Genomic DNA, 26873 nt, shown 5'->3' with positions numbered 1-26873 from the left:
CTCGAAACATGAAAGAGTTTTGAGACTTGTTTCAGAATGAAGCATTTGAGTTAAAATGGTTGGAAGTGATTTTGGAAATTTCCAGGGTTGAGAGTCCAAAGTGAAATGTTAATTAAGTTTCGGAGCAAAACTTTTATGAGATTCTTAAATGAGTTTTGAAATGTTTCGGAATGAACTTTGAAAAAGTTTCGGAGTGAAATTTGAAAACTTCCAGGATCGAATTTGAAAAACTTCCGGAGAGAAATTTTAAGGAGCGTCCGGAGTGAATTTTGAAAAGACTTCAATACCGTTTCAGACTTAAATTCCGGGATGATCTTATGAAGTAAGTTCCGAGATGAGATTCATACCAATGTGACTATATTGGTTTTGGACTTCATGTGATGAGATGAGCTGTACAACTTAAAATTACAAAAGATGATCAGAAAAAAAGACATGTAAAACGATCCTATTTATTCCAAGAGGTGACGGTTCCGAGATGAAATGAAATTTGACTTCGGAGCATTTTACTATCTAATGTTTCTATCAGAGAGTGCATACCTGTTGAAAGAACTGAGGATCAGGCATCATCATACCCATTTTATTCAGAAAACCATTAAATTTGGTCTCCTCTAATGCCTTAGTAAAGACATCAGCAATTTCATCGTCTGATGAAACAAAAATAAGTTCAATGACACCATTTAATATATGATCCTTAATAAAATGGTATTGTATATCGATGTGCTTTGTCATTGAGTTTTGAATTGGATTGTGTAAGATTGCAATGGCACTTTGAGAGTCACAATAGATAGGAATTCGTTGAAAATGGTAACCATAATCCAAAAGCTGAGATTTCATCCAAAGAACTTGAGATGTGCAGCAAGCAGCAACAATGTATTCCACTTCGGCTGTTGAAAGTGCAATGCAGTTCTATTTCTTGGATGACCACCTGACCACTCTACCACCTAAAAATTGACAGCCACCAGATGTGCGTTTTATGTCCAATTGAAGAATGTCGTAGTTTGAATCGGAATATGCCTGAAGGAGGAAACACTCATTTGTTGGGTAGTAGATTCCGAGATTCTTTGTACCTTTGAGGTATCGGAATATATTTTCTTAACAGCCAAAAGATGAGACATCTTTGGATTCACTTGAAATCTGGCACACAAACATGTTGAAAACATGATGTCCGGACGACTTGCTGTGAGATAAAGTAGGGATCCAATCATTCCTCTGTACCTCTTTTCATCAATTGCTACACTTGAAGGGCCCGAAAAGATCTTGTTTCTGAAACCCATAGGTAACTTGGCTGAGGCACAGGTGTCCATTGAGTACTTTTTGAGGAGTTCCGAAATATACTTCTCTTGGTGAATGAAAATTCCTTTGTTGGTCTGTTTGACTTGGAGACCTAGGAAGAATCTTAGTTCCCGATTCATACTCATTTGAAATCTACTAACCATTCACTTAGCAAAGTCAGCAACCATTCATGAATCAGTGGATCCGAAAATGATGTCGTCAAAATAAATTTGGACAAGCATGAGATGTTTTCCATTTGTCCTTTAGAACAGAGTAGGATCGAGAATACCTCTTTTAAAACCTGAACGCTTGAGAAAGTCGGTGAGAGTCTCGTACCATGTGCGAGGAGCTTGCTTGAGGCCATAAATTGCTTTCCGAAGTTTGTAGCAGTAGTTCGGACTGGTTCTAACTGGACATATGAGTTGAGCAGCAGCATCTCTAACAATGGTTCGAACTGGAACACAAGGAACTTCTTTAATGGATCTCCAGATAGATTCACCTTTTTCTTTTCCATGTAAAAATCTTTCCATTCTGACTTTCCAGTGATCATACTCTTCAACAACTAGTACCGGGGAACGTGTAGGGCAACCCGCACTATTTGCTATTTGCATTGAATACATTCGTTGAGTAATAGAAGCAGCCAGTGAAGTTAAGATATATCAAGCTAAAGTTTTATATAGAAGAACTTTTATCCTGAACACAGAAATGATTGAAATACCACGGTAATTTCAAATCAATTATAATCTAATCTTTTGGATGGAAATGACAACCACTCAAGCTCTGATATCAATTGTGAAGACTACGGATCTGATTGTGCAGGGACAAGGTTTGAAAACTCAAACCTTGAATTAATGCTTAAGATCAATGTCTACTACTAAATGAAAGTTCTATTCAATTCTGGTAAACCAATCAAGTCATAAGTAAGAGATTCAACAAAGTATTCAAGCCATAAATGAAGAATGAAGATAATGATCAGAGTAAGGACAATAAATGAACAAGAAGAATGTTTTAAGAATTGATTTGGAAGAGAGGTGTAAGAGAAATAACTTGAAACAATACTATCTTTGGAGTAACAATCCATCTTATATTCTTGTCATTAAACGCACCTTAAATAGGTGAAAATGCTACATTGTACAAACTTGTGAACATACGTAGGACCGGATAAAAGAGTTATTACTGACACTCTGATTATCCAAGTTGACAAAAGAGACTAAGTCCTATGACTAGTGACATCAAACAAAATGACAAGATAAATTGCTACGGACGGATACATCAATTCTAAACATCTTCTTCATTCATACTTTCTTCACTTCATACCATAAGCTTCTACTCTTGATGACAACTCAACTTCTAATCACAAACTGACTCCAGAACATTTTCTACTTCAGAACTAAGACTGATCTCAAGACTCTATTGTGTGATTGCTAGAGGTTCACTTTCAGGTACTAACATAAACAACATTTGGAGCAAGCTTTAAATCACACAGAAAATCTTTATGCCTAGTCATGTGCATGGAACAAGCACTATCAATATACCATATTGTATCTTGTTTCGAAGCACAAAAACCCTGCTAAATTAGTGAGTTATAGAGTTTTTAGGCTCCGAGTTAGATTTAGGGACTTTAGCAAGGGCTTTAGACTTGGTTGGTGATTTCTAAGCAGTTGGTATCTCAGAAGGCTTTTTCTGAGATTCTTTTGGAAAGATGCAGAATGTCTAGGTCTTTTCATTTATCCAAAAATCATATTCAACAATTGGTTGTTTGGGTACTTCTTTTCTCGAAGAAACAATTTTACGAGATGTTGCTGGAGGATCTGTTTTCAGAGGTTTTTTAATGGATTTTTTCATATATTTTAATTTTGCATTCAAATTTTCGGTTTGAACTTTTAGAAGGCTTCTAAAAAATAGTGTTCCAAACAACTTTTCCTTTGTCCAAAACATTCGTAGGCACATTTGAATTCAGAAAATGTGTTGGTTTGAAAATCATGCCATCCGAGGTAGGAATAAACGCAAAATAGGAAACCGTCCGAGGAGAGCTAGTTTTCTTGGATGAAGTCTCAACAGTAACATTTTTCACACAACTACTGAAAGATGTGCTTCAAACATTCGTACTAACAAGATTAGATGGTCTATTGAGAATCTTAACAAGGATAAACGTATTATGAATCCTAGTAGGTGGACTAACTGTTTGAGGCACTTTCTTTTCAGGTTTTTCAAGTAACCTAGAGCATTTCATATTCCTAGTTTCATTCTCAATGGCTTTCCTAGCTTCGGTCTTTTGATGAACAATGTCTTTCTTCGTCAACAAGGGTTTCTTCTGAGAGTCAGATGATGGCTTGGAATTTTGTTCAATAGATGGATTGTTGAAGCTAGGCTAAATTCGCTCTAGAGTTGATTTTGAGACCACTTTAGAGTTGGAGACACATGAATCAAACGAGAAGTCATCATCACTCTTAATTTCTACATCACTATCAAAAGACACCCAAACTGAGTTGAATTGGTCTTAGTCATGTTCATTTGTCTCAGGAATGATTTCCTCAACAACAAAATTGTAAGGAGGACCAGAGTTTGGAATGACAACTCGAGTACTACTTTTGTTGAGCAAGGATTTTGAATACTGATTTAGGTGCAGGGATATCAGAGGCGGAAGAGGCATGGAATCATGACATTTAACAATGATAGGTTTGAACTCAAGAATCAGTGACTTATATTTATATGAGGTTTTATGAAGGGACGACAATAGTCAGACATGGTTATTCGAATAAGTGTGATTCAGAATATCTCCCATGAACGTTAGGTTTTGAAGTTCCTTCAGGAGATGAGCAACTGAGTTTGGAAACTCGCTTCCAAGACCAGGTGCTTTAGACCAGGGATGACGAAAATTGTGAGTCATTCTTTCATTAGCTTCAAGAACAACAATTGAATTATGCAAAACATCGGTTTAGCATTAAGATGTTTATTATCAGTAACCAAGATGTTTCTCTCATTAAGTGTGATTTCACATTTGTCTTTCAAAATAATAAATTCATCCTTATCCATTACAAGTTCTCTCTCTAACAATTCTATCTTAAGCTTGCAGTCTTCAAAAAATAATCTAAGTCTAGTCAATTCACTATCCAACTTCTGACGTTCTATGGTAGATTCATAAGCCTTAAAGATAATTTCCATATCTAATTGAATTTGAGTTAGATAAGTTTCACAAACAGATAAATCAAAATTATTATCAATATTCATAGATCTTACCTACTATATGATGCTTCGGCCAGGTGGATCATTAGTTTCTATGTAGCAAAAGTTTGGCTTAACGTCATCATCATCAACTTATAAATCGAAAGACCAATAACCTTCATCACACTCAACTGATTGTCTATCCATAAGACATAAGTTCTTTGAAAATTCTCCTGCACCCTCATCACCATATGACCAATATCCATGAACATTCCTTGAAACTGTGGTGACAAAAGCTTTTTAACTTTCATCAAGTTCTTTTGCTCTACAAGCATAGTAGGCAAAGTCTTTCACCTTTGGTTTTTGAGGATTTTTAGCCAAACAATCTATTTCAAAGTGGTTTCCTAGACCATATTTTTGAAATATAACATTGGGCTTAAACATGTTCGGAACTTCCATAGGTTTCGAGACGTGATTTGAAATGTTGGGATGATATGCTACTGGATTTTTAGTAGGTTTAGGGAAAGGTTGAGGATTGTTTTGGTGAGGAGCTTGGAATCAGTTTTGAGGTGGTTTTCGATTGGGATTCCAGGAACGTTTGTACTTCGTGGATAGAAGTGTAAACTCTAGTTGAAAACGAAGTTCGGAATTAGCAGTTTCGAAATCAGGGTCTTCACCGTACTGGTAGTTTGGAATTGAGGGAACAAGTGCGAAAGGGAGAATAGGTCGTTTAGGTTGAACATGCGGAACTGGTGGAATAACTCAAAGAGGTTCTGAAACAGATGGGTTCAGAATCAGTGGATTGACCGAGCTTACTAAAGCAAGAGATCTACTAAAAGTTCTCTCAGCATTTGAGGAACGTTAGATTCATGACCTAGCAACTCGTCGAACAACTGGTAGAGCTTTAGTTTCTTCAAAGATCCATTACTCTAAAGATAGGACTTAACATTTCACCATCCTTTTTTGAGGCTGTTAATGAAATTGAGATTGTACTCCAGTGGAGTTCAGACTATCCTATGTACAGTCATGTTGTTCACAATGATCCTGTAACGATTTGATGTAGAGGAATGATTCACCAGGAGTTGTAGTGAAGGTGTCAAAGTCATTTACAACGATTTGGCAGATTTGGACAATTTTATGTGCTCAAAGAGAGAAGGAGGAACACCAAATACAAATTTTGAGAACGCAAACTGATCTGCATGAAGATTTTCAAGGTCGGATGCAGTTAGTGGAGCAATACGTTGCTCTTATTGACCCATGAGTGTAGCAGCAACATTTCTGACCATTGTTTTTATAGGAACATGAGGACCTTCATTCACAGATCTCCATATCTCTTGACCTTTTTCTTTACCAAGTAAAAATCTCTCCATTCTAACTTTCCAGTGATCATACTCTTTAACAACTAGCAATGGGGCACGCATTGGGCAACCCACACTATTTGTATTTGCATTGAATACATTTGTTGAGTTTGATTAGAAGCAGCCATTATAGTTAATATATTAGAGTTGAAGTAGTATATAGAAGAACCTTTATCATGAACACATAAATGATTGAGATACCAAGGTAATCTACAATCAACTATAATATGTTCTTATGGATTCTAAGGACAATTACTTAGGCTCTGATACCAATTGTGAATGCAAGAATCGACCTATGCACGAACAAGGTTTGAAAACTTGAACCTTGAGTTAACTTAAGATCAATGTCTGCTGCTACAGAAGATCCAGTCAAGTCTGGTAAACCAATCTTGTCTTGGAATGGAAATATTCAACAAAGTATTCAAGATATAAAAGATTAATAAGTATGAACAATGTAAAGTAATTTTAGAACAATAAGAACGTAATAGAGAGTGATTGGCTGAATGATTCTTGGTATTGATAAGATAGAGAATGTTGCTCAAAAGTCCACGCAAGACATAAATGTTACCACTCCTTAAATAGACAAGGATTGATATAAAGACAAAGCTCATAAAGAGCATAGACTAGAAGACAACTGAAGATCAACAGGCTGATAGATCCAATCCTGTTGATCTTGTCCCAGGTACTTTACAATGAGATAACATGTAAAGGACAAACTAGTACTAGGAACAATTAATGCTTGATACAGACTTAGAACAAATAATAAAACAGTATGTCTCAGACATGTCTTCACTTTGGAACTTCCATCATCTCGGAAATCTTCTAGCTTCGGACCAGGCTTCACTTCGGATTGCTAAAAGATCACTTTTCATGTATCAACAATAATGTCAAAGGTTAGTGTTCTTAAATATTTTGTCAATACTACTTTTTCTTTGGTTAATTTGAAATTTTATTCAAAATATGTACTTAGTGAAGATCAGTTACAAAGATTGCACTTATTTTTGGGAAGGTTATGGTGGATCCATTCTAGTAGAGGAACAAAATCATGTGAAGGGGAAACCGGAAATGGTGGGAAAAGGTTTGTAGTTTATATAAATTTAAGCTCTTTATACTTTTTTCAATTCAAATGTTAACTAGGACAAATTGGGTTTCAACGAGGAATCAAGATGGTGTGCACTATATTGTCTTTTCCAATGCCACCTAAATCTTTTATGTCATCCGAGGACAAAATGGTCAACATTGAAATAAAGCTGCGAACGAAAATATTTTTGGTTGGTCAAGATCAATATGTGAGAAGTTCTATTTATATATAGAACATGTCACATATTGATATAGACCAACTAAAAGTCTTTTGGTTAGCAGTTTTATAAACAGGTACGACACGGTAAAAATAAATTCATTTTTTAATATTTTGGATACCTTTCTTTTGATAATTGAGTTCTTAAACATGAATGTTTTCTTTTTATCAAGCCACGATTCTTTACAAATTCCCATTTTCAGAAAATAAGCGTGAAGAACTAAAGTCTTTGATACAAAGAAACTTGTATCTTTATATAAGTATTTTTCTCGAAGGTATTATAAAAGTTGAAGAAGAATATTCAATTAATATTGGAACAAACTAGTTGATTAACCTGGTACTTTTGATAGATGAATGAATTTGCTATAAAAATTTCAAGAATTTGGTATCTACTTAATATTTTTATCAGTTGAAGTTTTTTTTATCCAACCGGAGGGGGTTCGATTACACATGTTCCCTAAGTATAAAATTGAAAATTTTATCAGATTGGCTTCTTGAAATCATGAAGTCAGGCAATCTACAAATAGTTTTTCGAGTTGCAACTCATGAATATTAAGGGGCAGTGGAGGAATTATGGAAAGATAAAGCTTTTCAAAAAACTTATTATGTTTGTTCTTATTGGCATAATGATTTTTGGCTCAATGTTACATTATTTATTTTCTAAACTATGTCTTATTTAACAGTATTTTGAATTGCCTTTGTTTGTTTTCTAAGAGGTGATTGTTAGTATTGCTTCCAAATTATGAGATAACACGAATTATTTAACGTAGCATGAAAATTGAGGAAAAAGTTCATCTGTAATTAAATTTCAAGTTGTTTTTTTATTATTATTATTATTATTTGTTTTGTGTGTTAATTTATGTTTACCGTGTATCTGGTTCTACATTTAGACGCATTTGACATTTATTTAGTATTAGATTCAAAAAGTTTTACAGTATTGAAGAAAAACAATAGAATTTTTAATATTTTCTTTGTGCTACAAATTAATTAATTATTTTATTTTATGTTCTAGATACAAATTATGTAGATATAACTAGCCTAAATTATAGAATCTAATTCATATTTACTGGTGCAAAACGTACCATAAATGTACCATAAATATGCTTTTGTATTGTGGCAAATAAAAAATTGTCACTAAATCATAGAATAGATAACATATGAATTCTTGAATCATATGAGCTTTAATGGCACAAAGCATGTGCCACAAAAAAACTTTCCTTTTACCGTGACAAATAATAAAGTGTCACTAAAACCCTAAAAAACTACAACAACAAAAGCAAAAATTGTCACTAAAAGGTCTTAGTGGGAGAGTTTCTACTAGCACTTATTATGTGCGTCGCTAATTCTTTGGGAAGCCTTTATGATGCGGGCCCTAGTGTGGAGGATCGGACCCTTGCGTTCCTAGAGGCCCACGATCGTGTGACTAAAGGGGCTTCACGAAAATGGCCATAACTTTGGCTACGAATCTCTGTTTTGGGCCTACGACCAGTCAAATCAAAGCTTGGAGCAAGGAGCACGTCTAGATAAGTACCCGAAGGGGACTTACCCATTTTTGAGTCCATAAATCGCTTTCTAAATGGAGTTATGAGCAATTTTGTTATTTTTCCTTAATTTTTGGGTTTTGTTTTTGGGTTTGTATTTGGCCCATGGACTTTTAGGGTTTCATTTTAATTTCTGTTTCTTATTTAACTGTTTTTGATGTAATTTGGATGGTCAATCATCAATTTTATGAACTTTCGATTTTCTCCCAAATTCTGTGTGTTAACCCAGATTTTGAAGCCAATCCCACGGTATTCGTAGAATCAACGTGTTTTTGAAGAGATTGTGCTGGCTATTCTTTTAGAATCAACAGGTTCATTCTTGGTTATCTTTGTGTTGTTTTTTTTGCGCTGCATCAGTTGGTATCAGAGTCGAATTCCTGGTTCAAAATGCCTCCGAGGAGAAACAGGACGCTCGCTAATGTTCATGAGCAAGAACTAGAAGAACGTATTATGGAACGAATGGAGGAGAGGATGGATCAAATGGTTGACCAACTGACTGATAGGATGGTCGAACTGATGAATCGAGGAGGGCAAAGGTCTCGAACACATTCTCAAGTGGAAGATGGTGAATTTGGGAACCCGTTCGGTGGCAGTGACGGTTCATATTCTGAAGATGATCTAGAAAGGCGGCCAAGGCGTGATCATAGAGGTGACAATAGGCGTTGGGAGGCCGGAATGAGAATTGATATCCCAGAATTCGACGGGGTCAGTTTGAATCCAGAGGGGTTCATCGACTGGTTGGCTACTGTTGAGGAAGTTTTTGAGTTCAAAGAAGTCCCTGAAAACAAAAGAGTGTCATTGATTGCTACCAGGCTACGTGGTAGGGCATCTGCATGGTGGCAACAACTGAAACTGACACGAGACAGGCTCGGAAAGTCAAAGGTCGTGACTTGGAGGAAGATGAAGAAGTGTTTACGATCCAACTTCCTACCCCATAATTTTCAAAGGTTGATGTACTAACGGTTGCAAAAGCTGAAGCAGGGTGCCAAATCAGTTGACGATTACACAACTGAGTTCTACCAATTGATTGCCCGAAACGATATCCAGGAGACACAGGAACAACTTGTTGCTCGATATATTGGGGGTCTACGGGTCCAAATCATGGACTCTGTAAATATGTTTGACCCGGTATCTATTTCTGAAGCGCACCAACGGGCGTTGGCTTTTGAGAAACAAAGTCGTCGGGTGGGCGGTTCGTCTTCAACTGCCAATATTGGAGGAAGTCCCGGGACGGGTGGTATGGTACCCCGTGTTGTGCCTAATCAACAAAGACCGACATCTAACAGTGTTGGACCAAACCCTAGGACAACTGTTAGTAGCAGCTTGAAGTGTTTTAGTTGTGGGGAGACAGGTCACCGACAATCAGAGTGCAAGAAGGTCAGAAAATGTCATTTGTTTGTTGAGCAAGATGATTGGCAATATGATGATGCCGGTGAAAATTACGAAGATCCCCCTATGTATGACGAAGAGCATCAATGCGAGGAGGAAGTTGTAACTGGAGATGTGGGGGTAAATTTGGTGGTAAGGCGGTCTTGTTTTACACCAAAAGTTGTTGGTGATGATTGGCTCAAACACAACATCTTTCAGTCGACATGTACTATTTTGGGAAAGGTTTGTACTTTTGTTATTGATTCAGGAAGTTGTGATAACCTTATATCTGAAGAAGCAGTTCAAAAGTTGGCTTTGAAAACAGAAAATCGCCCTAAGCCTTACAAGCTACAGTGGCTTAAGAAGGGTGGCGAGGTCACTGTATCTAAACGAGCCCTTGTTCATTTTTCTGTTGGTACCACATATAAAGATGATGTGTGGTGTGATGTGGTTGCTATGGATGCATGTCATTTGTTGTTGGGCAGACCTTGGGAGTATGATCGTAACATAGATCATAACGGGCGGACTAACACTTACAGTTTCTTGTTTGGTGGTGTGAAGATAACATTGGTTCCCAGTAAGCCAAATGAGCCAGTTCCGAGAAATTTGGGTACTCTACTAACCCTTAATCAGTTTGAAGACGAGTTGGAGGCGGAAGGTGAAATTTTTGTATTGCTCGGGAAGGAAGTCGCTAAGGAGGTTGAAATTCCTGAGGCTATGGTCCCTCTGCTCAAGGAATTCGCTGATGTTTTCCCTAATGAATTACCTGATGGTTTGCCACCTTTACGTGACATCCAACATCATATTGATATACAACCAGGAGCTCAGTTGCCTAATAGGCCACATTACAGAATGAGTCCCGGAGAGCATGAGGAGTTGCGACGACAGGTGGAGGATTTGATTTCAAAAGGTCATGTTCGAGAGAGCATGAGCCCGTGTGTTGTTCCTGCTTTGTTGACTCCTAAAAAGGATGGTACTTGGCGTATGTGTGTTGATAGTCGCGCCATCAACAAGATCACGGTGAGGTATAGATTTCCAATTCCTCGACTTGATGACCTACTTGACCAGATTAGCGGTGCCTCTATCTTTACGAAACTGGACTTGAAGAGCGGGTACCATCAGATTCGACTTAGGCCTGGGGATGAGTGGAAGACTGCCTTCAAGACTCGTGAAGGATTGTATGAGTGGTTGGTGATGCCTTTCGGTTTATCAAACGCTCCTAGTACATTTATGCGTGTGATGAACCAGTTGTTCAGGCCCTTTATTGGTAAATTTGTAGTCGTTTATTTTGATGACATACTTATTTACAGTGCTACTTTTGGTGAGCATGTCAACCATGTGAGGCAGGTTTTGACTGTACTTCGACGGGATAGTTTGTACGCAGATATGAAGAAATGTGTGTTTATGGTTCCTAAAGTCTTGTTCTTGGGGTACGTTGTTTCTGGGGAAGGAATACAGGTGGACGAGTCTAAAGTAGCAGCTGTCAGACAATGGCCAAGTCCAACTACCATCATTGAAGTTCGAAGCTTTCATGGCCTTGCTTCATTCTATAGGAGGTTTATTCCAAACTTTAGTTCTATTATGGCACCGATGACTGATTGTATGAAAGGGAAGACCTTTACTTGGACCGAAGCAACAGAATCAGCTTTCCAATTAGTAAAAGAGAAGCTTACTACATCACCGATTCTTGTATTGCCAGACTTTTCTCAAGTGTTTGAATTACACACGGATGCTTCCAAGGTTGGGATTGGGGCAGTTCTAAGTCAAGGAGGACGACCGGTTGCCTATTTTAGTGAGAAGTTGACGGGGCCAAAGTTGCGTTATAGCACTTATGATGTTGAGTTCTATGCGGTGGTCCAAGCTGTAAAGCATTGGCGCCATTATCTATTTCATAAGGAATTTGTTTTGTTCACAGATCATGATTCATTAAGACATATTCGCAGTCAAGATAAGGTGTCACACAAACATGGGAGGTGGATGTCGTTCTTGGAAAAATTCACTTTCGTGGTTAAACACAAGTCTGGGATGTCAAATCGGGTGGCTGATGCATTGAGTCGGAGGAGTAATTTGCTAGTTTCCATGAGGGTTGGTGTGTCGGGGATGGATGTCCTCATGGAGCAGCTAATGGTTGATCCTTATTTTTCTGTTGTTCTGCAGGGTATACAATCTGGACAGATGTCTGATTTTCTACTGCATGAAGGTTTTCTTTTCAAAGGCAATCAATTGTGCATCCCTGATTCAAGTCTCCGCCTTCAAATCATTAGGGAGCTGCATGGTGAAGGGCATATCGGCCGAGATCGCACTTTACAGTTGGTACAATCATCTTATTTTTGGCCTACAATGCGCAAGGAGGTGGATAGATATGTTAAACGGTGTCGAATCTGTCAGGTGTCAAAGGGCACATCTACCAATGCAGGACTCTATATGCCTTTGCCTGTTCCATCACAACCTTGGGTAGACATCAGTATGGATTTTGTGTTGGGTTTACCACGTACTCAACGGGGAAATGATTCAATATTTGTGGTTGTTGATCGTTTTTCTAAGATGGTGCACTTTATTCCATGCAAAAAGACGACAGATGCAGTTAATGTGGCCCAGTTATTCTTTCGAGACGTCTACCGTTTGCATGGATTACCGTCTTCTATTGTATCAGATCGAGACACTAGGTTTTTGAGTCATTTTTGGCGCAGCCTATGGAAAATGGTGAACACTCAGCTCAATTTTAGTAGTGCATATCATCCTCAAACGGATGGCCAAACAGAGGTTGTCAATCGATCCCTTGGTAATATTTTGCGGTGTTTAGTGGGTGATCATGTGAAGACCTGGGATCAGAAGCTTTGTCAAGCTGAGTTTGCTCATAATCATGCTATCAACCGAAGTACTGGATATAGTCCATTCCAGGTGGTCTATTCTGTTCAGCCACGGGGACCACTTGATTTGATGTCACTGCCTGTTTCTAGGGTAGTTCCAAAGAAAGTGCAGGATTTTGTTGGAGGACTACATGATGTTCATAGGGCTGTTCATGACAACTTGGTCCGAGCTAACTCCAAGTACAAGCAAGATGCAGATAAAAAACGCAGACAAGTTGATTTTGAAGTAGGTGACTTTGTTTGGGCTGTTTTGACTAAAGATCGTTTTTCGGTTGGTGAGTACAACAAGCTATCAGCTAAGAAGATTGGACCAGTGGAGATTGTGGAGAAGATTAATTCCAATGCTTACCGTCTACAATTGCCAAGCCACATTCGTTGTTCCGATGTATTCAATGTAAAGCATTTGCTTCCTTATTATGGGGATTCTTCTGATGATGACCATGGTGCACATTCGAGGTCGAATTTTGTCTACCCGGGAGGGGATGATGCGGGCCCTAGTGTGGAGGATCGAGCCCTTGCGTTCCTAGAGGCCCACGATCGTGTGATTAAAGGGGCTTCACGAAAATGGCCATAACTTTGGCTACGAATCTCTGTTTTGGGCCTACGACCAGTCAAATCGAAGCTTGGAGCAAGGAGCACGTCTAGATAAGTACCCGAAGGGGACTTACCCATTTTTGAGTCCATAAATCGCTTTCTAAATGGAGTTATGAGCAATTTTGTTATTTTTCCTTAATTTTTGGGTTTTGTTTTTGGGTTTGTATTTGGCCCATGGACTTTTAGAGTTTCATTTTAATTTATGCTTCTTATTTAACTGTTTTTGATGTAATTTGGATGGTCAATCATCAATTTTATGAACTTTCAATTTTCTCCCAAATTATGTGTGTTAACCCAGATTTTGAAGCCAATCCCACGGTATTCGTAGAATCAACGTGGTTTTGAAGAAATTGTCCTGGCTATTCTTTTAGAATCAACAGGTTCATTCTTGGTTATCTTTGTGTTGTTTTTTTGCGCTGCATCACTTTAGCGGCAATTTTTGTATGCCACTAAAAAACATATTTTTTGTTGTGGGTTATGAGTTGTGAGTTACGTGTTGAAAAGATAAAAAAAATAATTGAAGTGCAAATACTAGCCAATTTTTAATACATTTTATAAAAATAAACTAATTTGAAACTAAACAGTAAATTGTACCAAAATTTTAACATTTCACTTCAATTTACTATACATAGAAGGAGCATGAAAATATTAGATCATCAGTAATATTCTTCACGATAACGGTCGTGGAGAGATTCCAGATTAGCCACCACCAGCCACGAACCAACTTTGGAATACATACAACGACCAAAAGAAAAGAACGAAGAGAGAGAAGAGAGACGCTTGAGAGTGAACAAGAAAAGGATTTGTCGTGGTCCTCCGTGCTCCCCACCACAAATCAATACGACCACAAACCATCACGGACCTGTGTGATAGTGTGCGCGGTAGGCCACGTTTCGTTGCCAGTATACTAACAGCCTTAAAAGGCATCACTATCCTAGAATTGGCGTTGTGGGGCCCTCACCATAAAAGCCTATGAAATTTATTACTCAGTCAGTGAGTTGGCCTATCATAACAAGTCAAGAGGTAGACTAAGTCAATGACATGCACCATACGGCATGACTATTTTTTGTGATAAGTTGAACACTACGGTTAGTAACCTATTTTTTCTTGATTATTTGATTACTTTGAGACTTAATATGCGGTTCTGAATAATCATACGTGATAAAATGATTACAAAAGTACATAGTCAAAAACTCAAAATATTATTTTCCTATATCATGGACAATGGCGTTAAAGAGTAATAATGATTTATATGTATTCAATTTAGATCATTTAAACATTTTTCAATAATTTCAAAGATAATTTTGTTAATTTGTTTTGAAATTTAGTATATTTTATCTTAAAAAAAGAGGATATTTTTAATACTAATTACTATTTGGCTGATTATCCAATACCATTACATTACATCATACTATACATAGATTTTACTATCATCATATGCATTTAAAAGTCTTTGGTCTTTCAATTTCCAAATAATTAATCTATTAATTGAAAATGTTATTAAATACAAAATACTATTATATTATTAGCATAATTTTTAAATGATTATTAAAATACATTTATTTTTTAATTTAAATATTATGTTAAATTAAAAATAAATCAAAACATAAAATAAATTTTAAAAAATATATTCAAATACTAATTTTCAAATAATTGGTTATTAATTGATTAACGAAAAATAAATAAATTGTGTTAGCTTAGAAACAATAGTTCATATCATTAACCATTGTAATCTAAATTCTAAAAGAAAATCAGTAGATAAGTAATTTCTAAATTAATCAATCAGAATGTTAAATTGTAATACTAAATTGGAAATTATTTCTAATTTTATTTAAACACAAAGCACGGATAGATATTGTTGAATGATGTTGGAAATTTTAGTATAAATATGTGTATTTTTACTAACTTTAGACATATATAAATATATACAGATGTTGTATATATAATTAACTCTAAGTGAGTTTGTGTTCTAAACCTTGAGAGCTATCGTATGTCTAAAATGGAGTATATATGAATGAGATATCGATACTCAAAGTTGGGTATTTGGGAATAGAAGTTAGCAAAAGAGGTGGGTGTGGGAATGAATCTCACATTGGTAGGAAGGCCATAATCAGGTGAGCTTATAAGCATGAATGAATGATAGACTTACAAACTTGTGTCTATGGATTTACTTCAGCTCCTACCCACGCGTAGGGTGGTGCGAATCTTAGATTTCGTAGGCCAAATTCACCAAACTTGTGCACGGACGCGACCTATGGACATAAATGCAACTCTAAAAACTCGGGTCCGCGTAACCCACATTTTTGTTAAACTTTACAGTGTTGGTCATTGGTTTTGAATTTTTGGTAACTGGTACATTTAGTGCGCATTAATTATGCTATTAATAGCATTCAGTTAGCATAATCAATTCCTTAACGATGAATTGATTTCTTGCCATCACAAGACAATATAAAAACGGGCGACTGCTACCTCATTCGATATACATATGCAAATACTCATCTTCTTTCTACTTCTCTCTGCAACTATTTTTGGTAACTTTTTCAGGCAAGTGGCCATATCTGGCAGTACACACTGTTGCAACTGCTAAGGAACTATGGGAGTCTTTGGAAAGGAAGTATAATACAAAAGATGTTGGTACCAAGAAGCATGTTGTTGCAAAGTTCTTGGAATACAAAATGGTTAACTTAAAACTTGTTATGAGTTAAATCCAAGATCTTCAGGTCATTATACATGATAACTGTGCAGAAGGAATGGAAGTTAGTGAATCTTTTTCCAAGTTGCATCAATGGTTGAAAATCTTCATCCCGGTTGGAAAGACTTCAAAAAATACCTTAAGCATAAGCGAAAGGAAATGTCGGTCGAGGAACTGGTGGTGCCTCTTCGAATTTAAGAAGACAATCGAATCGATTTGAAGAAAGGTAGTGATATGGAACCTTTTAAGGTTCATGTTGTGGAAGTTGGTCAAACTTCCAAGAGCAAAGGCAAGTAAGCTCACAAAGGGAAAGGAAAAGGCAAAAACCTAGGCCCCAAGGCAGGAACTTTGAAGAAGAAGTACATGTGCTACAATTATGGCCACCCAGGCCACAAGGCTTTGGAGTTCCTGCAACCCAAACGGTAGAACTGTCAAGAAATCATGGTGAATGATGACATGGAGTTGGTGGCCATGATAATTGATCTCACAGCCATGGTCTCGGAGGTGAATCTCATGAATACTAATTCGAAGGAGTGGTGGATTGACATAGGGGCTACTCGTCATGTGTGTCATGACAAGAGTGTTTTCAGCACCTACAAGGAAGTTTAAGAAGGAGCAAAACTCTATATGGAATATGTAGCTACTACGAATATCAAAGGTGATGGTGATGTCGTTCTAAAAATGACGTCAAGGAAAGATGTGAAGCTTAGGGATGTTTTGTATGTTCCATAGCATCATAAGAATCTAGTGTCGGGTGGTTTGTTGAACATGTTTGGTAGCTTGTCTTTGAGTCAGACAAGTTGTTTTGTCCAAGAATGGTATGTTTGTGGGAAAATGATATGGCTTGAATGGCATGTTCAAAATGAATGAAATGGTGTCAAATCAAATGATAACACGAAATATTGCTACATATATTTACTTAAGAGTAAAGATAAAGAAAAGGAAGTTGAGAATCAACTCAACAAGAAAATCAAGGTAATTAGAAGTGATATGGGTGGAGGATAAGTTTCTCCATATGCCGAAATTTGTGCTCAAAACGGAATTCGTCATGAATTAACATCACCCTATTCACCTTAATCTAATGTCATTGTTGAAAGAAATAATTGTACCTTGAAAGAGATGGTTAATTTTGTTGAGAGAAAAACTTGGAGACACACTTGAACAAATGTTAGAACAAGTATATTGCGGAATAGTTAATCTCAAAGGATCTAAAAGCTCAACAATAATATAGTTAGATAGTTAGTTGCGGAAAGTAAAGAAATATAAATGACAACAATTGTTATATCAAGAATACACTTAAACTGATTCGTAACAAGGAATGCATTCACTCCGAGTTAATAAGGAAGATCAAGTTTAGTGATTAAGTCTAGAAGACTTGCTCCGGAGAGAGGTTATAGTTTGATATGTTTTAGTGGCAATTTAGAGTAAGAAGAATAGAAAGATAGAGAAATGAAGAAGATAACTTGGAGAAATATATTCAGAATAATTCACAAGTCATCGAGTGATAAGAGAGATGGCTGAAGAAGAAATTTTGTAGTAAGAAGTTGTTAATAATACATCAGAAGGAGTCTCTATTTATAGAATCTCAGAACTAAACAACTACTGTATAAGCAGCCATGCAAGGCATGCTGGATAATAGAGTACATTACATAAAGATAAGAAAAACATAACGACGGACTGCGGATGCTGAAGAAGAACTGACTCCGGGTGCTGAGATGATCGCGGATGGTGAACCGTTGCGGTAGGTAGATGGTTGTGGTATCTTAGTTCAAGAGGGTCACTTTTATGTTTTGACAATTTCCCCTAAGTGACCTCTTTAACTCCGGTTCAGGTATCAAGTTTGAGGAACTTGATCAAAATCTACTAGAACTTCCTGATGTTTTCAAGCCAAGTGATTCTTCTAGAAATTTCAAATTTGACTTCAGCGGTAGTATGCTTCGATCTTTCTACTGCGGTTTTGCAGATATCAAGTTGTTTCTTGGGCAGGCGGTGCATAGCATTCATCGGAATGAAGTATTTGATGTTGTCAACGTTCCGTTTGAATATGATACCAAGTTCAGGAAAGTTTGTTGTGCCTAGTAATCTTTCTTCAAAGCCTTCGGTAGGCATTGAAACAGGTTCAAGTGGGGGGAGATCAAACTTCCTGATGATGGTGGGGTGGATATCCGCATCAATCTTGGGGAAGTCACAAACTGTATACCTCAGAAAGGATTTGGCTTTGTCAAGTGCCATTTGCATCTTCGGATGCTTTTCTGCCTTGTTTTGGAATACTCTGGCAATGAGGAAGATTTCTTCCAGATTCATGCTTGGGAAATCTACCTGAGTGCGTATGTAGTCATGCTCTCTTTTGGTAAGGGTGTATTGAACGAAGTCGGCCTTCATAAACTTCCGCATCTTATAATTCTTAACTGCGGATGGTCTATCGTTAGACCATATGTTTTTCAAATGAAGAGCCATGCTTCGCATAAAAGCGATTAAGTCTTTCAAATTCCATAGGCAGTTGTTTGTGATCAGGGAGGCTGCAGTCAAAAGACTCAAAAACTGCAAAATACTTGGCATTGGGAGAGATTGAAATATCCCAATATCCATCAGAAGGAGGTTCAACATATGTGAGATGTGGAGTGTAGTCTTCATCCAGTAGCCTGCGGAGCGGATTGACCCATGAGTTAATCAGCGACTCATCTATCATAGTATCAAATCCGCATTCTCTCCATATGAGTTCAGCAAGCTTGGCCGCTTTCCAATCGTGTTTTCTTTAGGTTGTGGTAGGAGAGTCTGTGGAGCTTGCTGATGATATATTTTCCTCAAGATTTTTGAGGTGAGGAGGAGTCTCAGGCCTTCTGAGGGTGTTGTTTATAGGTGAAGAGTGAGGAGATGGAATATTGTGGGATGGTGCAGGTGAGGGCTGCGGTGTGGGAATTTTCTTTGTGGTGATGGGAGGGCTCTGATGGATGGAAGTATCCGAGTGGTGGACTTCTTCATCACTTCCCCCTCTTGAGGGATGCAATGGAGGTGCTTCCTCAAGCCATTGTTTAAGTCCATCCACCTTGGCACAGACTTCTGCAAAGTGAGCTTTCATGGTCTCGGCCAACTGTGAGTTGTTTGGGGTGGAGGAGTTGAAGAGCAGCTTGTGTATATCTTTGGTAAGCTAGAGGATCTCAGGGCCATGGAAGTTAGAGGTGAGGGATTTCTGCATTCGGTTGATAGTGGCATGAAGAATAGAGATATTGGACTCATAGGCAGTATGAGTCTCATCTATCACTTTCTGAGACAGTGAAGCTAGATCCGCAATAGCTGCTTGAAGATCCTGTTTAATTACGGTCACCTCAGTAATGAGGCGTTCCGCTGAAGCCATGAATTCCTGATGATCAGCCCTGCGGTTGTTGTCAAGGGACCGGATCCCCATTTCTACCTTGAGAGAGATGTGCTCAGCAGCCATACGCTCTCTCGTCTCGAGTCTTTCAACGCATTCAATTAATGACTGCGGTCCTGGAATATCTTCAGATGGAGGTTGGGTAGGTTTAACCGTAGCCAAAATTTGATCAACTTTGGCTTGGAGATTTAGGAATTCCTTCCTGGTGACAGCATCCTTCTTCTTCTTCTTTTTCTTTTCTTTGGGCTTGGAAGTGGAATGTTGAGAACCGCTGGACTCTTCTTCTTCTTCAAACATCATAAGGTTGTTGTCTGAAGGATTTGGTTTGTTGACCTCTTGGATTTCTTCATCATCAAAACCGAAGGTAGGGGCTGAGCTGAGTTCAATTGCCGGTTCTTCGTCTTGAGATGGATTGACCGCGGGAGATGGAACAGGAGTTGGAGTAGGAGGAACTTTGGAGGTAGCTGCGGCTGCGGCTGAAGCTTGAGCTTTCATCATAGTTTCTGCCATTTGATCCATCCAGTTTTCAACCTTTTTGATTGTGGTAGCAGTATGGGCATTGCTGATGGCATTTGCCCAATACTTGGCCATGGACAATATTTCCTGTTCCTTCTGTTGTTGTCGTTTGACTCGTTGCTCCTTACGAGCTTTGAATGCTCTATTAAAGGTAACATATTTCTTGATTTTGGCATAAGTAGTTGGCTGATACCGACTCCAAGAATCACTTGAGTCATCGCCGTTAATTCTTTGTGTACGCACCAAGGTGTCCCTTGGTTTACGGATCCTTGCACATGTGTGCTCACCGTGCCTAAACCACCTGTAAAGAATGAAAGCAGAGTAGGATTTCCTGGGCTTCCTTGGTCTCCTTGACCCGTGGTCAAGTCTGGCCTCGGCCCAGTTCTGGCATGGGCGAAAGAGATGCCCTGCGGATGGATTGGTGTTTGAAGTGTTTGGGATACATTCAAAAGGATGGAGTCTAACTCCTTGGAAGAAAAAATGTGCAGTCGGGAAGCCGTGGAGACCTTAGGGCGATGTCCAGATTTATCTACTTGAGATATAATTGGGGGGCTGTCTCCACGTTCAGATGATGAGGAGGATGAAACAATCTCACATGATGAGGCTGAGTGGTATTCGAGTGTGGTATTGAATGGATATGTGGTCATCCCAAGGACTACTGGAGCCTGTTGAGAGGCTTCAGTATCAGTCCGGTCATGCATTTGGCTAGAGTTTTCGGTTGTTTTTCTTTTCTTGAGGATAGATATTGGTTGTCTATCTTCCTTAGAGTCACTGCTCGATACAGTGGTGAGTTTGGTTTTGTGTTTCTTTGAGGGTGCGGTTTGTTTTGGAGCATTCTTCTTAGGTGTACTAGATTTCTTCTTGGATGCCACCGTTTTTCTCCGTTGAGAAGGGTTAGATAGTGTAGTAGCAGAGGGGGCTGCGGTACCCTCAGGGAGAATGGTTGCGGAAGGAAGAGGTAGGGTTGAAGGGTATGGGACAATACCCTCCGTGGCCTCTATATGATTTGAGACATCAGTAGTCTCAAGACCAAACAAAGTAAGAATGTGAATGGGAAGCCTGCGGATAGGTCCAAATAAAGTTTGATCAGAAGAGGGATTGTACCTTTTGAGATCCTTAGTGACAAAGAAGTTGATGTTACTGCCCATGTTGATACCAGCATCCGTATGTAGATCAGATATGCATAAGGACCAGAATCGAGCAAATGTGAGCTCGGTTGGGTTCTCCCTTGGGTGCTCTTTGGGGATATATTGGAGGAAATCATCCCAAAGAATCTGGCCATAATTGACATCGTGGCCCGTGTAGATGCTCCACACTAGTTCAAGTAGCTTCAAACCCATGTTGTCGATGCCTCCGGTTCTGCCGGATAGACATCGGATGACGAAATGGCATATGAACTACCAAACCGCAGGCAGTTGGTTTTTCTTAAACTCACCACTCCCTCGGATTGGTTTCTGATAACCCATCTGGTAGAGTGCGGTGGTGATGTCAGATAAAGAAGGTGTGAAGATCTTTATGGAGGGATGAATCAGAAGATTTATGGCAGACAAGAACTTCTCTTTTGTCAAGATGACCAAGGAATCATTGATAAGGTTGAGATGCACTTCTTGGGGGTTCTCCAATGGTCGGTATGCAGAAAATGCACACTTGAAGAGTGTAGAAACAGGAACAACGTCAGTGAATGTATCAAATGGACCAAACAGAATATGCTTCTTGAGAAACTTGATCATAAGCTTTGTTGGGGCATTATACGACGGATGATCTTCAAAAACTGCTCTAAAGTTGCTTGAAGCTAACGTTGGAGATGTGGAACTAGTTGGATTCATGGAGCCTGAAGCCTTGGATTGCTTCTTTGAGGCACCTGATTTCGCCATTAAGAGATAAGAGAATGGAGTTTTTGAGAGTTATGGGATTTTTTGAGAGTTGAGAGAGAACAATCGATTAAACAGAAAGGGTAAACGATTTTAGGGAAGAAGACGGGTTTATAAAGGAGGTAAAAGGATTTTAACCCTAAGTAAATGATAGAAGATGGTAAGAAGCTGAATGGGGTTTTTTTTTTGGGGGGGGGGGGGGGGGGGGGAATCAATGATTTTGGGATTAAATCTCAGCCACACGAAGATGAAATGGGTTTTAGAAAGATTTTGAGAGATTTCAAAAAAGGGTTTGCATTTAATGTAGGATTAGACACATGTCAATACGTTAGGTAAACGTGGGGTTATGAGAGAGAAAGTTGTAACTGATGGGACGTGGTTGGGAGAGGAAAGGACAAGTTGAGGATGGATTTATTTGATAATCGTTCTTTTTGTCATCATCCCAAAAATAGGTCTGATACGGGGTTTATTCAGAAAGGGAATGTGACAGTTTCTAAAGGGAATGTTTGTATTTTATTTAATGAAGGATCATTAAATAGCACACAAAGATTCGAGAGTTAATGAAGCTATTGGAAGTTATTTAAGACGATTGCGGATGGAATCATCATTGCGGTTGAGAAACTTCATCGCGGATGAACAAAGAAAAGATTTTAGAGAGAATCTGTGAGAAAAACACTTGTACACTAGCTATTATATGTAATTCTCAGTTAGAACAGCAATGGAGACCAATGATGGTTTGCGGTAGCTAACACTTCAGAAATAATTGCGAGTCTGGATTCATCATTCCCAACATTTGTAAGAATGCATTGAGTTTTGTAGAGTCAAGTGCTTTTGTAAAAACATCAGCAATCTCTTCATGAGTAGGAACAAATATCAGTTCAATATTACCTATCAAAATATGATCTTTGATGAAATGATAATGTAACTCAATATGTTTTGTATTGGAGTGCTGAGTAGGATTATGAGGGATCGCTATAGCACTTTCAGAGTCACAGTAAATTGGTATCCGCAACATTCTATACCCGTAGTCTAGCAATTGTGTCTTCATCCAAAGAACTTGGGAACAGCAGCTGGCTGCGGCCACATACTCGGCTTCTACAGTACATAGAGATACACACGTTTGTTTCCTTGAAGACCAGCTGCCAAGTCTTCCTCCTAGGAATTGGCATCCACCAGATGTACTTTTTCTATCGAGCTTGCATCCTGCATGATCCGCATCTATGAAGGCTTGAAGACTGAAGTCGTTCCCTGCGGGATACCATAAACCCATTGATTTGCTTCCTTTAAGATACCGAAGAATTTGTTTGGCTGCGGTCATGTGAGACACTTTTGGATCAGCCTGGTATCTTGCACATACACCAGTTGCGAAGACAATGTCAGGTCTGCTTGCGGTGAGGTACATCAGTGAACCAATGACACCTCTATAAGTTGTATGATCCACCGATTCACCGAAGGGATCAGCAGAGATCTTATAACCGAAGGCCATATGGACCTTAGTAGAAGAGCAGTTGTCCATTGAATATTTCTTCAGAAGTTCAGTGGTGTATTTTTCTTGATGAATGAAAATTCCTTGCTGAATTTGTTTGACTTGAAGACCTAGAAAGAAATTAATCTCTCAATTCATACTCATTTTGAACTTGTTGGTCATGAGCTTAGCAAATTCATCTACCATGCCTTGATCAGTCGACCCGATGATGATATCATCCACATATATTTGTACCATCATAAGGTGGTCACCATTTGCTTTTCTGAATAATGTGGGATCAATCACTCCTCTCTTGTATCCGGATGAGACAAGGAATTCAGAGAGTGTCTCATACCAAGTTCTTGGGGCTTGTTTTGAGACCATAGACTACTTTTTCAAGCTTGTAGCAGTGGTCTGGAAATTCAACATTTTCAAATCCTGGAGGTTGCTGAAGATAAACCTCTTCTTTTAGTTCCCTATTGAGAAAAGCACTCTAAACGTCCATCTGGTGTACCTTGACATTTTTGTGGGCTGCGTATGCTAGAAAGATCTGGATGGCTTCCATGCGTGCTACCAGAGCGTACGTTTCATCGTAGTCAATGCCTTCTAGTTGACTATAGCCCTTGGCAACAAGTCTTGCCTTGTTTCTGATGACCGAGCTAGATTCATCTAGCTTATTCTTGAAAACCAATCTTGTGCCAACAATAGTATGACCTTGTGGAAGGGGAACAAGTTGCCATACTTTGTTTCTTTCAAATTCTTCTAATTCTTCTTGCATTGCAGCTATCCAGTCCGGTTCAAGCAATGCTTCTTTGATCGTTCTAGGTTCTACCAAGGACATAAATGCTGCATAGTGGCAGTGATCAGATAAGCCCTTGGAAGATCGAGTCTGGATACCTGTAGATGGGTTGCCAATAATTTGACCTGGTGGGTGGTCTTTCGTCCATACATGAAGACGTGGCAGCAGATGATAAGCAACTGCGATAAAAGGGATATCTTGGAAGTCAGAGGAATCTGCAGTTGCAGATGGCAGTTCCCCCTAGATTTGGGAACATCCTGCTGAATCATCTTGATCTATTGGAGTAGAATTTTCTTGAGTAATCAGGAGAGGTTGAGGTTCCCCCTGGATTGCGGATGGGAGTTCCTCTGGAACCTGAGAAGGTTTCCCCTGGAATGCAGATGGGAGAGTGACAATTCTAGGATCGGTTTTAGTGTCAATATTCTCTATGAATTCATCATCTGAGTCTGAAGGTTCGTTTGATGGTGAAGCTTCGCTTCGGGCAGGAATGTAAGTAGCATCAAGTACTGGAACTTCAACGGTTGTGACTAGATCCAGAGTAGAGCTTTCCCCCTCAACCGGAGAGGTGGAAGTATTGAGCGATACTACTTCAGATAGAGATGGTCCAGATACGTCGGCATGTTGTTGTTGAGCTGCGGGTGACACCAAAACTTCGGATAGTTTCGCCATTTCAATGGGGTCAAAAAGATCATCATAGTTGACTTCAACTAGATTCAGAGGTCCGGAAGCAGCTGGAATGTCACTTTCCAAGATTGCAGTGGTTTCGGTGGACGGAGGTGCGATGCGGATGTGAGAATCATCAAATTTCACATCAAAGCTTTCAATGATCAACCTTGTTCATCTGATGAGCACTCGATATGCAATCTTGTTAGTGGAATAACCAAGGAAGATACCTTCGTCAGATTTTGGTGCAAACTTGTTGAGTTGGTCTCTATTGTTGATCACGAAGCATCCACATCCAAAGATATGAAAGAAACGAACATTGGGTTTGCGATTGTTGAGACCTTCATATGGTGTTTTATTGAGACGCTTGCACACGATACTTCGGTTTTGAACAAAGCATGCGGTTGTTGTTGCTTCAGCCCAGAAGTAGAGAGGAAGCTAGGCGAAGTTAAGCATGGATATGGCTGCTTCAACGAGTGTGCGGTTCCTTCTTTCTACTACACCATTTTTTTGCGGTGTATAGGGTGCTGAGAAGTTGTGAGAGATGCCTTTGGAAACTAGGAAACTGTTGAGAAGATGAGTAGTGAACTTAGTTCCATTATCACTGCGGATGCGTCTGACTGGAAGCTTGATTTGAAGTTCCATTTCTTTGATGAAGTTAATGAAGATTTGTGTTGTCTCTGATTAGAGTCTGAGAAAGAAGACCCATGTGAAACGTGTATAGTCATTAACAATAACCAGTAAATACTTTTTATGGTGGAGACTGGCTACGGTTGAGGGACCATAGAGATCAATGTGTAATAGCTCCAATGGTTCAGAGATAGAAGAATCCATTATCAGAGGATGACTTGCTTTTGATTGTTTACCGCATTCACAAGCTGGACAAAGAGTATCGTTGCTGAATTTGAGAATGGGGAGACCGCGGACTAGTTCTCCAGTGACGAGGTTGTTGATGTACCTAAAGTTGAGATGAGCTAGCTTGCGATGCCATAGCCAGCTGACTTCGGATACAGCTTTGGACAGAAAACACAGCTGCGGTTTACCAATGATGAGAGAAACATCCATAGGATACATCGTGCCTTCGAAGAGAGATTTGATTAAGCAAGTGCTTCGATCACTCGTCATTATGTAACATAATTAATCGTCAAATTCAAGCCGATGTGCTGCTTTACATAGTTGGCCAACACTAATAAGATTGTGTTTAAGGATTTCTACATAAGCAACCTTCTGAATGGAAAAGTTCCCCGTAGTGAGAACACCGTAACCTCGGATGACACCGTTTGCATTGTTGCCAAACATGACATTTCCACCATTGCGTATAGGCCTAAAATCCCGAAGGTACTCTAACCTTCCGGTCATGTGCAAGGAGCAGGCACTGTCAATTAACCATTCTTCTTCTTGTTCCTCCTTGCACAAAGCCTGAGAATTACACGGTTAGTTTAGGCATCCAAACAAGTTTGGAGTTAAGGACAATTGATGTATTTTTAAATGATGCATAGTCTGAGGTTGCATGGACAAGTCTTTTGTCAACTTTTAGACCTAGTCCTGGGTATTTGTTCAGATTTGGATTGTTGCGAGTTTTTTGAAAAGTACGAGGTTTCTGACTTTGATTTGACTTGACATGAGAAAAAACCTTTTGACAGTTGCACTAACATTTACAAAAAAAAAGTATGTCATTGAATCTGACATTATGCTTGGTCAGCGGTTTATAGAGTGAATTGGACTTGGTATTGGTCCGAGGTGGGTAACTTGTGAAAAATTTGACATTTGGTTTCTTAAAAGTTTGTTTTGAACGAAGTTTTGGACTGTGAGATTTGACATGCATGTTGTTTGGTTTCTGAAAGGTTTGTTTTGAATGAGGTTTAGCACGAGTAAATCTTTGAGTCCCTTTAGGTGGATTTGGTAAGATTCCCTTCCATTTGTTGAAAGTTTGATGTGATTTTAACAGTGTTGGAGTGGGTAAAATTCCTTTACAATTAGGGTCATTTGAGGAATAGACCTGAAAAACGTAGTTTCTTACAAGTTTGAC

This window comes from Lactuca sativa, chromosome 2 (genome assembly GCF_002870075.4).
Source record: "Lactuca sativa cultivar Salinas chromosome 2, Lsat_Salinas_v11, whole genome shotgun sequence".
NCBI classification, from domain to species: Eukaryota; Viridiplantae; Streptophyta; class Magnoliopsida; order Asterales; family Asteraceae; genus Lactuca; species Lactuca sativa.
The sequence above is the reverse complement of the archived record's forward strand: the minus strand, read 5'-3'. Positions refer to the sequence as shown.